Source organism: Carex rostrata, unplaced genomic scaffold (assembly GCF_964058835.1).
Source record: "Carex rostrata unplaced genomic scaffold, lpCarRost1.2 SCAFFOLD_43, whole genome shotgun sequence".
Classification (NCBI taxonomy): Eukaryota; Viridiplantae; Streptophyta; class Magnoliopsida; order Poales; family Cyperaceae; genus Carex; species Carex rostrata.
Window position 1 is genome coordinate 62501 of NW_027601218.1, and position 5000 is coordinate 67500.

Here is a 5000-nt window from a genome sequence, read left to right on the forward strand (position 1 = left end):
TGGGGATTTCAACCCGCGCGGCTACCCGCATCGGCCTTACGGGCGAAACTCCACGCGGAGTCACCCTGCCCGACCGCTTTTCGCCGGCTTTACGGCTGGGGATTTCAACCCGCATCGGTCTTACGGGCGCCTCCACGCTTAGACGCCCTGCCCCACCGTGTTTCGCCGGCTCTACGGCTGGGGATTTCAACCCGCGTGGTCCGTGTTTTTCGGTAACATATTCGTGTTCCTTGCCCCCGACGGGCCGTGTTTTTCGGTAACAAAATCGTGTCTTTTGTCCCCGCTGCACCGTGTTTTTTGCCCCGCTCAACCGTGTTTTTTGCCCCCGCTCAACCGTGCTTACTGCCCCCGCTCAACCGTGTTTTTTCGGTAACATAATCGTGTCTTCGGGTAACATAATCTTGTTTTTCGGGCCATTTTACACCGACGGAGGCACCCACAGGGGCCATGTACACCCCGCTTGGCATGTACATGAGGGGCTGCCTGTTCCAAAAATCCTTCCCCCCTATAGGGGAATATGCATTTTGGGTCTCCAGCCACGCCCAGGGTTACCACCCCCTGGAAATCCCCCAGGTTTACCCCCCATTTTATGTGGATGCATAGATTCAGACCGCCCTGCTCCACCGCTTTTGGCCATTTTTGCCCAACGTTAGCCGCTTCGGCGTGCCGCTGGACTGTTTTCGGGCCTTTTTCACCGACGCTTGGCCGTATCCGCTTAGTTTTCCCCAACGCTTGGCCGCATCCGCTTAGTTTTCCCCCGCTGGACTGTTTTCGGGTCATTTTTGCCCAACGTTAGCGGCTTCCGCTTGCCGCTGGACTGTTTTCGGGCCCTTTTTCACCGACCCTTGGCCGTATCCGCTTAGTTTTCCCCAACGCGTGGCCGCATCCGCTTAGTTTTCCCCCGCTGAACTGTTTTCGGATCACTTTTGCCCAACGTTAGCCGCTTCCGCTTGCCGCTGGGCTGTTTTCGGGCCATTTTTCCCCAACACTTGGCCGTATCCGCTTAGTTTTCCCCAACGCGTGGCCGCATCCGCTTTGTTTTCCCCCGCTGAACTGTTTTCGGGTCAGTTTTGCCCAACGTTAGCCGCTACCGCTTGCCGCTGGACTGTTTTCGGGCCAATTTCCACCGACTCTTGGCCGTATCCGCTTAGTTTTCCCCAACGCGTGGCCGCATCCGCTTAGTTTTCCCCCGCTGAACTGTTTTCGGGTCACTTTTGCCCAACGTTAGCCGCTTCCGCTTGCCGCTGGACTGTTTTCGGGCCAATTTCCACCGACTCTTGGCCGTATCCGCTTAGTTTTCCCCAACGCGTGGCCGCATCCGCTTAGTTTTCCCCCGCTGAACTGTTTTCGGGTCAGTTTTGCCCAACGTTAGCCGCTTCCGCTTGCCGCTGGACTATTTTCGGGCCAATTTCCACCGACTCTTGGCCGTATCCGCTTAGTTTTCCCCAACGCGTGGCCGCATCCGCTTAGTTTTCCCCCGCTGAACTGTTTTCGGGTCAGTTTTGCCCAACGTTAGCCGCTTCCGCTTGCCGCAGGGCTGTTTTCGGGCCAATTTCCACCGACACTTGGCCGCATCCGCTTAGTTTTCCCCAACGCGTGGCCGCATCCGCTTAGTTTTCCCCCGCTTAACTGTTTTCGGGTCACTTTTCCCCAACGTTAGCCGCTTCCGCTTGCCGCTGGGCTGTTTTCGGGCCATTTTTCCCCAACACTTGGCCGTATCCGCTTGGTTTTCCCCAACGCGTGGCCGCATCCGCTTAGTTTTCCCCCGCTGAACTGTTTTCGGGTCACTTTTGCCCAACGTTAGCCGCTTCCGCTTGCCACTGGACTGTTTTCGGGCCAATTTCCACCGACTCTGGGCCGGATCCGCTTAGTTTTCCCCAACGCTTGGCTGCATCCGCTTAATTTTCCCCAGCTGAACTGTTTTCGGGTCACTTTGTCCCAACGTTAGCCGTTTCCGCTTGCCGCTGGACTGTTTTCGGGCCATTTTCCACCGACTCTTGGCCGTATCCGCTTGGTTTTCCCCAACGCTTGGCTGCTTCCGCTTAATTTCCCCCAGCTGAACTGTTTTCGGGTCACTTTTGCCCAACGTTAGCCGTTTCCGCTTGCCGCTGGACTGTTTTCGGGCCATTTTTCACCGACACTTGGCCGTATCCGCTTAGTTTTCGCCAACAATTGGCTGCATCCGCTTAATTTTCCAAGCTATACTGCTTTCGGGTCAGTTTTGCCCAACGTTAGCCGCTTCCGCTTGCCGCTGGGCTGTTTTCGGGCCATTTTCCACCCACGCTGGCACCGACGGGGCCATGTACACCCACGCGCGTGTACATGAGGGGGCACCCATTTTTGAAAACCTTGCCCCCCTATAGGGGAATATGCATTTTGAGGCTCTAGCCACGCCCAGGGTTACCACCCCCTGAAAATCCCCCAAGTCAAAATCACCCATGTAAAATATTCAAAAAAATCTCAAAAAATCACAAAAAATTTATAAAATCAAATAAATTCAAAAAAAAAAAAAAAATTTCAAAAATTCAAAAAAAATTCAAAAAATTCAAAAAAATTCAAAAAAATTCAAAAATTTCAAAAATTCAAAAAAAGTCCAAAAACCCAAAAAAACTTCAAAAATTTCAAAAATTCAAAAAAATTTCAAAAAAAATTTCAAAAATTTGCCCCGCTGAACTGTTTTCGGGTCACTTTTGCCCAACGTTAGCCGCTTCCGCTTGCCGCTGGACTGTTTTCGGGCCAATTTCCACCGACTCTTGGCCGTATCCGCTTAGTTTTCCCCAACGCGTGGCCGCATCCGCTTAGTTTTCCCCCGCTGAACTGTTTTCGGGTCACTTTTGCCCAACGTTAGCCGCTTCCGCTTGCCGCTGGGCTGTTTTCGGGCCAATTTCCACCGACACTTGGCCGCATCCGCTTAGTTTTCCCCAACGCGTGCCCGCATCCGCTTAGTTTTCCCCCGCTGAACTGTTTTCGGGTCACTTTTGCCCAACGTTAGCCGCTTCCGCTTGCCGCTGGACTGTTTTCGGGCCAATTTCCACCGACTCTTGGCCGTATCCGCTTAGTTTTCCCCAACGCGTGGCCGCATCCGCTTAGTTTTCCCCCGCTGAACTGTTTTCGGGGCACTTTTGCCCAACGTTAGCCGCTTCCGCTTGCCGCTGGGCTGTTTTCGGGCCAATTTCCACCGACACTTGGCCGCATCCGCTTAGTTTTCCCCAACGCGTGGCCGCATCCGCTTAGTTTTCCCCCGCTTAACTGTTTTCGGGTCACTTTTCCCCAACGTTAGCCGCTTCCGCTTGCCGCTGGGCTGTTTTCGGGCCATTTTTCCCCCACACTTGGCCGTATCCGCTTAGTTTTCCCCAACGCGTGGCCGCATCCGCCTAGTTTTGCCCCGCTGAACTGTTTTCGGGTCACTTTTGCCCAACGTTAGCCGCTTCCGCTTGCCGCTGGACTGTTTTCGGGCCAATTTCCACCGACTCTTGGCCGTATCCGCTTAGTTTTCCCCAACGCGTGGCCGCATCCGCTTAGTTTTCCCCCGCTGAACTGTTTTCGGGTCACTTTTGCCCAACGTTAGCCGCTTCCGCTTGCCGCTGGGCTGTTTTCGGGCCAATTTCCACCGACACTTGGCCGCATCCGCTTAGTTTTCCCCAACGCGTGCCCGCATCCGCTTAGTTTTCCCCCGCTGAACTGTTTTCGGGTCACTTTTGCCCAACGTTAGCCGCTTCCGCTTGCCGCTGGGATGTTTTCGGGCCATTTTTCCCCCACACTTGGCCGTATCCGCTTAGTTTTCCCCAACGCGTGGCCGCATCCGCTTAGTTTTCCCCCGCTGAACTGTTTTCGGGTCACTTTTGCCCAACGTTAGCCGCTTCCGCTTGCCGCTGGACTGTTTTCGGGCCATTTTTCACCGACACTTGGCCGTATCCGCTTAGTTTTCGCCAACAATTGGCTGCATCCGCTTAATTTTCCAAGCTATACTGCTTTCGGGTCAGTTTTGCCCAACGTTAGCCGCTTCCGCTTGCCGCTGGGCTGTTTTCGGGCCATTTTCCACCCACGCTGGCACCGACGGGGCCATGTACACCCACGCGCGTGTACATGAGGGGGCACCCATTTTTGAAAACCTTGCCCCCCTATAGGGGAATATGCATTTTGAGGCTCTAGCCACGCCCAGGGTTACCACCCCCTGAAAATCCCCCAAGTCAAAATCACCCATGTAAAATATTCAAAAAAATCTCAAAAAATCACAAAAAATTTATAAAATCAAATAAATTCAAAAAAAAAAAAAAATTTCAAAAATTCAAAAAAAATTCAAAAAATTCAAAAAAATTCAAAAAAATTCAAAAATTTCAAAAATTCAAAAAAAGTCCAAAAACCCAAAAAAACTTCAAAAATTCAAAAAAATTTCAGAATTTCAAAAAAAATTTCAAAAATTTGCCCCGCTGAACTGTTTTCGGGTCACTTTTGCCCAACGTTAGCCGCTTCCGCTTGCCGCTGGACTGTTTTCGGGCCTATTTCCACCGACTCTTGGCCGTATCCGCTTAGTTTTCCCCAACGCGTGGCCGCATCCGCTTAGTTTTCCCCCGCTTAACTGTTTTCGGGTCACTTTTCCCCAACGTTAGCCGCTTCCGCTTGCCGCTGGGCTGTTTTCGGGCCATTTTTCCCCAACACTTGGCCGTATCCGCTTAGTTTTCCCCAACGCGTGGCCGCATCCGCTTAGTTTTCCCCCGCTGAACTGTTTTCGGGTCACTTTTTCCCAACGTTAGCCGCTTCCGCTTGCCGCTGGACTGTTTTCGGGCCAATTTCCACCGACTCTGGGCCGGATCCGCTTTGTTTTCCCCAACGCGTGGCCGCATCCGCTTAGTTTTCCCCCGCTTAACTGTTTTCGGGTCACTTTTCCCCAACGTTAGCCGCTTCCGCTTGCCGCTGGGCTGTTTTCGGGCCAATTTCCACCGACTCTTGGCCGGATCCGCTTAATTTTCCCCAGCTGAACTGTTTTCGGGTCATTTTAG